The following is a 12,237-nucleotide window of genomic DNA, read 5'->3' as shown; positions in this document are numbered from 1 at the left end:
TTACATACATACATATACATATACATGTGTATATATACATACATATACATATACATGTGTATATATACATACATATACATATACATGTGTATATATACATACATATACATATACATGTGTATATATACATACATATACATCTACATGTGTATATATCCATACATATACATGTACATGTGTATATATCCATACATATACATGTACATGTGTATATATATACATACATATACATGTACATGTGTGTATATATACATACATATACATGTACATGTGTGTATATATACATATACATGTACATGTACATGTGTGTATATTTACATACATATACATGTACATGTGTGTATATATACATACATATACATGTACATGTGTGTATATATACATACATATACATGTACATGTGTATATATACATATCGAAATCTAGATAAATAAAAGTATTATTAGGTTTCTATTAAAATATGATCGCCGCCACCACCGCTGTTTTATTAGAAAACAGGGAAAACAGATCTCCAAGTGAATTAATAATTTTAATAACATTAAAATCATAATTCCTTTAATGAAGGGATTGAGAAAACTAAAGTAAAAGTTTTATATTTACTATTTTAAATTTTACAATATAATTACAGTAAGTCAAAATTCTCTTGAAATATATTCAATCTATATTGAAATGGAAAATCAATAAAAACTGACAAGCCCTGCTTACCAGAATAACAACCAACGACACCCTGGCCAATGGTTTCTCCGGATCTTTCTCTTGAACCGCGTCTCTCAGACCACTGGGGAAGCGACCCGGGGTCATCCTGCCGGTCGCTCCATCGCACGCATCATCACGTGATCGTACCTCGTACGATGTCTCGTCACGGTTTTTTCCACTTGTGCCCAGCACCCGTGATTTTCCTTTCTTTTTAACACTCGTGGAAGATTCCTAATCTTCCACATCCCTCCCCCTTCAGTAACAGCCTGTTCCCAGGACAGGATGCTATACAATACTATGTCGCAGACTTCTAACACACGCAGTAACCCTGCACGGGGGGCATACAGGTAATACACCTTGCCCACAAGTGACCTGTAGGCTATAGGAAGGCAGGAGGAGCCTTACATCTGTTGTGAGCTATGTAGCTCACACCGATACCGAAAAATCGTGTTTCATATAATTCTGTGACACTGGGGAGAGGATAACATTTATTACTATTTCTTCTGTCCCTATGCACAGTATACATAGTTCATTTTCTTCTCGACGAAGTGACTTAATCCATTATTCGCCCGAGCGGATGATAACAGGTGGAAGAGGCGTCTAGTACCTCAACTCTGCAGTAGTTTTCTGCCCTCTCCTCGTCGGAAAAGGCCCCGGATATGCAGGTCTCTCCACGCCGCAGGATGGCAACATCGGCCGGACAGACACTCCATCCCGGTTGAATTGCTTTGCAGTCAATAGAGTCCCTCTTCTCCACAAACAGGTCCCTGGCCTCTGAAACAAGGAGGACAGCGGCAGAAATCTGGGTATGGATAAAAGCCGTAGAGTTCAAGATGGGTCTGGGGAAAGCATGGGCCAGGAAAGCATCCATTTGGTGGCCTGGTAAAGGGAAAGTCAGATATACCATCAAAATTCCCAAAGAACTTGAAGGCATTGGTTTTACATTTAAAGAAAAGTAATGCGTGTCAATTCTCTTCATTTGGAGGAATTATGAGGGATACCCCTTCCTTTGTTAACGTATTTAATATGGATAAGAGTGCATCAGGGGTAATAAAGTTTGGCGAAAGTCTACCTACGTTTGCTTCCCGTAACCCTCCCAAAATTGAATTTTGGTTTTCCTCTACTCGGAGAATAGCACGGTAAGTCTCCAGGACAGAACTACACAATAATATCTTCTCTAATAGTTGCAACCGCCAACCCAAGTCAGTGACCACTATATCTATGATACCAATAGCTTCATCCATTCTCCCCCCCCAATCCCTTGCCCGTTGTTGTCGTGGGGGGGCTTAGGAGGTGAGACTGGGACCCAATGATGGGGAACTCCCCAACCTTGGGACTCAGCCCTCGACTCAACTAATTTTGCATTGTCTTTATTTTCCTTCCCACTTTTCGTTTCTGTCCCTTCACCAAACCCTTCTGCTATCCACCACCTAAGGTGTGAGAGCCGTGCTGAAAGGATGAAAGGCTGACTTTGTGCCAGTCCTGAACGGCCTGAGGGAGCCATGGGCACGGTATTCCCCTGATTTAGTTATCTAGCCCTTACCCCTCAAGGGGAACCCTGAGGGGTGGACGTTTTTATCCCCAACATAATCCAGGTTACCATGGCCAGTAATGAAAACTTATCCCCACTATAGGGGCAATGAGGCTTGCCCCTTTATCAAATACCCCAACGATGTAAAACCCACCCGATCCCTGACCCCAGGCTCTCCTTTGACCACGGCTCCGAAACACTGCAACAACTACCCCCTCATCAATGCCTACTAGTACAGTAGCCAACATCAACCCTTAAGGAACATTTCCACTCTCCCAGCAATCTCAACTTCAACACCTCTACCCCCACAACCTCCAACATCAACCACCCCATCCTCCCTTATTAATACCTTACAGCCTTATTGCCCACCTCCCCATAACACTACTCCATCTTCGTCACGCCCCCGCCCTTCGACTACCCCTATCTCTACAACAATTTTGAATACCCTCTTCAGCGCAGCCAAATGGACGATTTTCGTGATCCCTCCCACAGCTCCCTACTCTGACAACACCCTTCTCTCCAACAATGTCTCCAAAAACAGTAGGTAAAGTCTCTTTCCGTAGCCGACCCGACCGCTCCCGTCTTGTCACAGTAACATCCGAAAACCAAGCTATAGCATTAACAAAATAACAGACCTATATGGTAACCCCATCCTTGCAGAACCCCATCCAACCCTCAATACTTGCACCGGAACAGTTTCAATCTCCCCAGCAAATGCCCAATCTATGACAAGGATTTGGTCAGATTGTGGAGAAGACCTACTTGCCTGTCTCAGACTATGATGCAACATCAGTACAATGCTACTCCATTCCCCCAGAGGTAATCGAAGAAACCCACTAACATAGCCAAAATTACCTTCCGTAACATGACCTTCCTTTAACGTCTATATAGGAGGAATCCCTCCTGTTCGTCCATACCAACCTCCTCCACGTCAGTGCCAAAATGGTTGGCGTCTAGGACACCCAGCCAAACATTGCCGTTCCACAGCCAGATGCCCCCTATGTGCCCAACCTGGCCATACCCGATCTAACTGCCCTGCACAATCACGCACATGTGCCAACTGTGGCGGCCCCCATAATGTATTTTATAGAGGCTGTCCCACCTACAAATTTGAGTCTGAGGTAGCAACTCTCAGATTCAAACTTGGACTCACACTACGTGAAGCCAGACAAGAAGCACGTCGACGTGGTTTCTCTCTTACTCCTTACTCCAGTAATACTGCTCATTCTACCAATTCTCCTAAACCCACCCCCCCCTACATCTAAACCCCCCTCTTCTACCTCCTACCTTCCCCAGTCAAACTCTTTTGCCATCCTAAATCCAGACACTCCAATCTCTACTACAGATATTTCAATCACCACCACAACCCCAACACCTTCCCCTCTCCCTCCTCGCACTACCCGTAACAGAGAGAACAAACGTTCCACCCCCTCTTCCCCTACCACACAATCACCTCCACCTTCCTTTACTCCATTGCTTGAGACACCAGTCCTCTCTTCCCCCCTCACAAGAAATCCTATATCCCCCAAAACTCCCAAACCAACTCCTTAGAAGAAACCATTGAAAAATTCAAGATTACCTAATGAAAACTGACACTCACCTCCAAATCTTACAACTCCTGCTCCTTCCACACTCCAAGTAACTGCTGATATCCATCCTCCTCCTAACGATATCCCCCCTACACCCAATCCTCCTACCCCCTCCCAACACAACCCATCCCCCCCGACCCCAACCCGCCCACATTATCCCTCCCACCATCCCCTCTATCCCTTCCACTCCCTCCTGGATACACACGTGAATCCCTTATGTCACAAGTATCCCCTTCCTCAGACCCTCCATCTCCTAATACCCTCCTAGTAGAACACCAACTCCCACACCTCTCCCATCTCAGACCTCTCAGTCCTTTTCCCACCCTCTAGCTGCTTCCCCCCTCAAAATCAGTAAAGTATAACTATCCTTCATTGGAATATTCGCGGTTTTCCGCTCCCACAGACCTGACCTTCGTCATATCCTTCCTCTTATAGTCATCTATTGTATGCCTTCAAGAGACCTTTCTAACACATCCTCCAATACCAATCCCCAATTATCATTTTGTCTCATCCCCACATTCCCTTTATGTCTCATCCATACTTATCAATCAGAAAACACCTTATGTCACACCTCCCTTTCAAACCAATGTCCCTTGCACAGTTATCCGTATCTTCCTTCATCGTTGGATCACAGTGATATCAGTCTACTTCTCCCCATCCACCCCATTGACTTTGTTGCTTTTGAAAAACTAATTTCCCAACTTCAACCACCTTTCCTCATAGTTGGTGACTTAACTGCCGCCACACTCTATGGGTGATTCTATCACAAACTCCCGAGGCCGATCTCTAGAGCGCTTCCTCTCCACAGCTGACCTTACTATACTAAATTCAGATCGCCCCACACACTTTGATACACGCACGCAATCTTTTTCATGCATTGACCTCGCTCTATGCTCCCCTTCTCTTCATTTAGATTTCCACTGGTCAGTCTTAGACCACTTTCCTATAGTGACCACTTTCCAGTTCTCCTTTTCCTACTTCATACGTACCACTCCTACTCCCCACGTGGTGTTTTGATAGAGCTGACTGGCATACTTTCACTTCACTCTCTGCTATTCATACCCTCCATCCTCCCTCACTTCCATTTCAGAAATGATACAGTATTTCACAAATACAGTCTTAAGAGCTGCACATACAGCTATCCCTCGAACCTCAAGACCATATACCTCCAAATACCTCCATGGTGGAATTCTGATTGCACTAAAGCACTTCGCTCAAAACGTGCAGCCTGGAACAGTTACCGCTACAAGAGAGGTACTCCAAATCAACTATCAGCCCTTATCTCCTTTAAAAGAGCACCTGCCTATCTCCGTCGTACAATCCTGAATAGTAAAACAAATAGCTGGCGAAATTATGTTTCATCAATTACATCCTCTACATCTATCTCAAATGTTTGGCGCCGAATCCATAAACTATCAGGCAAACATCCCCACCATCCTACCCCCGTCCTCCATATTCCTATACCCTCATTTCTGATCCCCTCCAAGTCGCTAATGAACTGGATGATTATTTCAGCCAGGTCAGTAGTGGTTCTCACCTATCTTCACACTTCTCTTCTATTAAGACCACCAGAGAACGTACCCCCATTACCTTCACCCCATCCTCTGATGAGTCCTATAATGCCCCATTTTCTTCCTCTGAACTCATTGCTGCCCTACAATCGTGCCGTAACACTCATGAAGGCCCTGACGGTATTCACTACCGTATGCTCCGGCAACTCCCATCTTCCTCCTTATCCTTCCTATTAAAAATTTTACAACCACATTTGGACATCAGGAAATTTCCCTTCTAATTGGCGAGAAGCTCTTATCCTTCCCTTCCTGAAACCCAATAAATCGGGTACCCTTCCTCAAGACTATCGCCCCATCGCACTAACTAGCTGCTTGTGCAAACTATTAGAGCGAATGGTGAACTTCCACTTAATGTGGTATCTTGAATCTCACAATCTTCTCTCTCCTTCCCAATTCGGTTTTCGCCGTGCCAGAAGCACAGCTGACCCCCTTGCTCATTTTGAGACATATATTACATCTGCATTTGCACGCCATGAATCCGTACTAGCTATCTTTTTTGATCTAGAAAAAGCATATGATACGACATGGCGGTACCATATCCTCCAACAATTGTCCTCTCTAGGCATACGTGGAAACATGGGTGTCTTCATAAAGTCCTTCCCTCCCCAACGCACTTTCCAGGTCAAAAATCGCCTCTGCCACATCATCTTTCTTTCCCCAAATCGAAGGTGTCCCACAAGGCAGTGTGCTCAGTACCACTTTATTCCTTCTTGCTGTTAATGATATTGTCTCAGTTTTACCACCAGGAGCCCGGTCATCACTATATGTTGATGATTTAACCATCTATGCCTCTGGCACATCCATACCTAATCTCTACCAATTTCTTCAATCTACAATCTCATCAGTATCTTCCTGGGCCACAAACCATGGCTTCCGCTTTTCTACCTCTAAATCTTTCTCCATTCTTTTCTCTCGCTCACGTGTAGGTCCTCTACCCCCACTCTTCTTATATGGCACTCCACTCCAATGCCGTTCCTCTGGCAAATTCCTAGGTGTCATTTTTGACTCCAAACTGTCCTGGCGAGACCATATTCTACACATTAAAGAAAAAGCTCTCCGCCGTCTTCGAATCTTAAAAACTCTCTCCCATATGTCATGGGGCTCAGATCGCAAAACTCTCCTTCATCTTCATGTTACTTTGATCCTCTCCACTCTTGATTATGGATGCCATATCTACTCCTCTGCCTCAACTTCTCTCCTTGCCCATCTTGATACAATCCATCACTGTGGTCTTCGCTTAGCACTAGGCGCCTTTCGCTCCTCCCCAGTTGAGAGCCTGTACACTGAATCAGGCATACCATCTCTATCTCGACGTCGTGCCCTTCTCTCTCTCCGATGCTATGTTAGATTCCACCAATTTTCCCTCACTAAACTAAATATCCCACAACCCCTACTTCTTACCTTAGCTTCATCTCTACGATTACCTACTCCTTTCTCAATACACGCATGGAGACCCTCCTCTCACATTCCCCTTTCCCCAATCTCAAACCTCTCCCATTCTCTGTCCATTCCGTCCCTCCATGGCTCATACCTCACCCCCATATTTGCTCTTCTGTTTTCCCCGACCCACCAAAATCAAAATATCCCTCCTACTGTCCTTCTCACACATTTCCTTGACCATGTCTCCACTCATTCCTCTAGTATTCACGTATATACTGATGCTCCAAATCCACCTCCGGTGCTGGTTTTGCAGTAATCTTCCCAACTCGTACTTTCAAAATACTCCCTTCCTCCTGAATCCAGTGTCCTTACTACAGAATTGTATGCACTCCTTTTTGCTCTAAAACACATATACTCACTTTCCTCTTCCTCTTTTACAATTTTTACTGACTCCCGTAACTCATTAACTCTCATAAAGTCAATACACACCACCAACCCCCTTGTTTGTAAGATCCAAACTGGTTGTTCTACCTGTCCACACGCCATAAAACAATCAAATTTTGCTGGGTGCCCAGCCATGTTGGAATCCCCGGCAATGAACAGGCAGATACACTAGCACGCCACGCCTCTATGTCCACATCATACCAACCACGCTTCTCACATATCCCAGCCACGGATTATTACCCACACTTTAAGACCTTGTATAATCGATGGCAATCTTTTCGGTCAAGCCTCCGCACTAATAAATTACATTCTGTAAAACTATCAATCTCCTCCTGGTCAGCTCCATTTCATCGGAACAGACGTTGGGAGACTGCTCTCGCCCGCTTACGCATTGGCCACACCCGTCTAACACACTCCTATCTGATGTCACAATCTGATCCACCCTTATGTTCCTTATGTAATGTTCCCTTTCAATCCCACACATCCTATTATCGTGCCCACGTTTTGAAACAACCCGTACCTCTGCTTTCCCCCATCTATCCTCCCTTCACCGACCTCCCAACCTATCAGACATCCTTTCAGAATCCCACACTTTCTGCTTCAACAACCTATTATCTTTCCTCAAACGTATACATATCCTTCATCTAATCTAACTTCTTACCACACCCAACCCTAACCCTTTCACTCACCAATTCCTTTGCCCAGCTTAGACAACTAATCACTAACTCAACCACCCTTCACAAACATTAACTATAGTGCTACATGACCTTAGATGTCTAGCACATTTCTCTTGCTTTTAACCATTAACCATTAACCAGTGGTGCATTGTAAGGAGAACGTGAGGGTTGTATAATCCCTTCCCTCAACATAGTCAATCTGAGTCCTAATCTCGTCTCTGTATTTCAACGGGATGAGATAGGGTTTCTTATAAACTGGAGGACCCAGAACCTTTATTTCGTGGAAGTATTCATCGAAATGGGTAAAGGATCCTCATCTAGACTAAAAACCTTTGGGAAATCCAAAACCAAGTCTACCAGCACCCCGTGCTCTTTTGAACCTCGTTCAAATATTTTGTCTATTTCCTCTAATAATCTACAAGTTTTATTTCTGTTCCTCTTAACACTTGCTACTACCTGCCTTCTGGCTTCACCAGGAGATATGTTTACTAATTTCGCAAGTCGCATTCTGCCCAATTTCTGCTACTCTATTCCCCTCGTTTTTAAATGATATCCGAAACCACTTCGTAACAATTTCTGAGGACGGAAGAGGACTGTGCCTTCCATTAAGCTTATCTTTTAAATCCATTCGACGAATAAATAACATATTTGATCCATTTAAATCGTTCATACTAATGTCCCTGACTAAAACACAAAAAGATCCACACGAATCTGCATCTACTATCAGATCCTCTACTGGAAAAAACATCAGTAGCCCCGCTACTATCACTTGTCACCTTCTCATCAATAGCCCCGCTATTATTTAATGTAATCCTCTCATCAATAACCTTGTTATTGTCTATGGCATCCTCATCTACAGCCCCGCTATTAACTAAAGCAATATTCTCATCAATAACCCTGTTATTATCTATGGCATCCTCATCAAGGCCCCGTTATTAACTGAAGTAATTTTTTCACCCTGTTATTGTCTATTGTATTCTCATTAGAGCACACATCCGTAGCATAATTCAAATCCACCTTTCCCAGGCCGGAAAACTTCACAGGGGCCCCTGCAGCTTTCCCAGTCTTGGTCCTCCAGCGTCCCTTCAGACCTACGGTTGCCATGGAGGCGACATTTTTTTATTACTACGCTCAAACCCCACATCCTGAACCGTTAATGGACAGGTAGCAGGGCATGATGTATATACAACCCTATGTGTGTCCGCAAAATCGTTTTCTATGAGCATCTTTTCATGGTAAACTCCGGTATCTACCCCCAAAGAACACAATAAAAGTTTTTTATCTACCTACATTAAAAGTGAGATCTATCTCCCCTCTGTGATTTAGGAAAGACCCATCCCCCCAATGAAAAAATTTCCTAACCTGTTTTAGGGCCCATACCTAGCTCTTTCAGCACTTCACTTTGTACAAAGGGAAAAACCTGCACTTGTGTCGAATAGTGCTGTAATGCACTTATCCCCAAGATAAATATCAAATAACAACATCCCTTTACTGTCCCCTAGGGACAGGATCTTAACAACATCTCTACTATCTTGACTATTTTCCCTTGCCCTATCCTGCAAATCAGGGGCATCTTTAGGAAGGACTGAAACCCCCCTTGTATGTACTAGTTTACTGAAGTAGGTTTTAGCTCTGGACAATATCTCGCGAAATGGCCAAATTTCCCACAGTTAAAATATTTAGTCTCTGCTTCCAGCTTTTGGCGTGTCCCTGACACTCCTCTTAACTTTTGATCAAAAAGGAAACATCTATCCATGGTATGACCTGTCTTCTGACAATATCCACATATATTAGGTCTGCCACGACCCCTTCCCATATGAGCACTAGAGCTCGTCATGCGAGCAGACAACAACTGGCATTTATCAGTTCCGTGGCCACGCCTTTGACAGTAATCGTATGTCACGGAATCGTCCGTTGTCACATTCCTCTTTAAATATATGTCTGGTCTTTCATCTCCTGTTTTATCCACCGGTTTCTTTCTAACCTCGACCTGTTTGTTTAGCATTCCGGGTGTAAGTGTATCATTTCGACGTTCTATTTTTCCTCTGTCAACATTCTTTTCTCTTTTAGGGACCCTGCTCCTTTCCTTGGCTATCACCCCTACTACTCTTTTTTTAGAGTCTCCTCCTTTACCGCCTCCCTCCAATAACCAGTAGCTTTATTTTGTTTAGCCCAAACCCTGTACTCTTGGAAAAATGTTCGGCAATCCTTCGTTTTCACAAGCCCTGGACAAGCGTAAAAAAACTCCTCTGGAAGTTCCCTGGCAAAAACAATACCTATCATGTTCTCCACAAGAGGAGCAAACTCTCTATCTTGTGTCTTAACTTGTTCGGCTGCTATTCGCAACTTGTTAAAATATGCTTCAAGAGACTCACTCACCTCCCTCCTGGCACCTAGAAACATATCTAACGCAGTTCTGGTGCTGTCACGGCAGTTATAATCGACATCTTTAGCTCTTGCATACCATGCCTCGTACGTTCCTAATGCATCCCCTCTAAGACGTCGTAGTGCAAGGCGAATCTTTCCATCATCCTTCCATACTTCATGAGTTAAATCTTCCACTCACTTTATCCATTCATCAAGATTTATCATGGCGCCCTTTGTCTTAGGACACTTCCCTTCATAAAAGGGAAGGCATTTATAGGATTTCTTTTCCTCTCCTCATTGAACACTACATGCCGGAGGTCAAGAGACGGCTGGGTAGTAGATAAGTTTTTTTTCCGCTGCCTTTTGGGCAATTTCCTCCGCCACCCCGGAGGCCCCCTGGGTTTCCCTTACGCCTGAATTATACATTGTTTTTCTTCCTTTCCCGAGGCTAACCCCACCGTCTTTTTCTCACGCTTTCCCTCCGTGAAGTAACTACGCTCAGTACAGTTAAAAACCCAGCCTTGGACAAAAATAGCAACAGAATAAAGCTTAGGGTCTTGCACGACCTTTTTTAACAAGGCATAAGACAAGTTTAACAAAACTGTCTCTAACTTCTCACCTCTGGTAACACCGCATGCAGGAGTGCGCTCAGTCGCCCACTTAATCACGGAGTCTTTTAACTAAATTAAGATCCTTCTCAAATTAGAGACAACACTAATTTAGCAGTCACGGTAGTTTTTAAAAACTCAAACCACAAAATCTAAACAAATTTTTCATATACATTTACCTTGAGCATCCTTTAACCCTAATAGAAATTAATTGATCCAAGTATATAAAAATACAAAAATATAATCACTCGCCCAGCAAAAACAAAAAAAATTACGCGTAAAAACAGATGGAACCCCCCGTCAAAAAGGCAAGGTGGGGCGTGAAAATTTTTTTCCCCCGGGAAATTTCCGCATCGGATCCGCCTTAACGCGACCCCAAATGTGGAAGGCCCGTGACTAGGGTGGGGTTTATACTTTAATGAGACGTATAAAACGACAGGCGAAAACAAGGATTGTTTGTCAGTGGGGTAAACATGTGAACAGCACCTTCGCTTCAACCCCCCGCTCTCCTACCCTCACATACCAACACAATCATCACCACACCTCATTCACTTCACTAACGAAAAAAAAAAATGCAGTACAAATTTTTAAAGAAACCCCTTAGAACGGCTGCAAACCCAAACGGACAAGAAACCCATACTCATAGATTAAATACGGAAAAACCTACAGGGAAACAAAGGAACAAGCCAACAAAACAAACGCTACGAAGCTTTAAAGGGAAGCACCGAAGGGAAAACAGAACAAAACATCAATCAAAGCAACAAGGAACAAAGCAATAACACCACACACCACACCACACACACCCACACACACACAAAACACACACCCCCACAAAACACACACACACCACACAACCCCCACACACCCCAATACACAAAAAAAACCCCCCAACAAAAAACAAACACACAACCACACACCACCACACACCACACACCACACACACACACACACACCCACACACACCCCCACACACACAACACCCACCACAACAAAACCCAACACCAAACCCAACACAAAAAAAACCCCACATACACACAACACACCACACAACACACAAAAAACACAAATAATAAAATTTAAAATAAAAAAAAAACACCCACACACCCCCCACCAAAAAAAAACACCACACACACACACACACACACAAACACATACAAAAAACAACACAACACAACACAACACATACAAAAATAATAAAAAAAAAAAAAAATAAAATTTTTTAAAAAAAACTAAAAAATTTTAAAAAAAAAATCAAAAAAAAAAAAAAAAACAAAAAAAAAAACAAAACAAAAATCCAAAAAACAACAAACAAAAAAAACAACAAAATAAAAAAAAACCCAAATCCCCAACTAAAACAACAAACAAAAAAAAACA

This window comes from Penaeus monodon, chromosome 2 (assembly GCF_015228065.2).
Source record: "Penaeus monodon isolate SGIC_2016 chromosome 2, NSTDA_Pmon_1, whole genome shotgun sequence".
In the NCBI taxonomy this organism is placed as follows: domain Eukaryota; kingdom Metazoa; phylum Arthropoda; class Malacostraca; order Decapoda; family Penaeidae; genus Penaeus; species Penaeus monodon.
Note: the sequence above shows the minus strand (reverse complement) of the source record.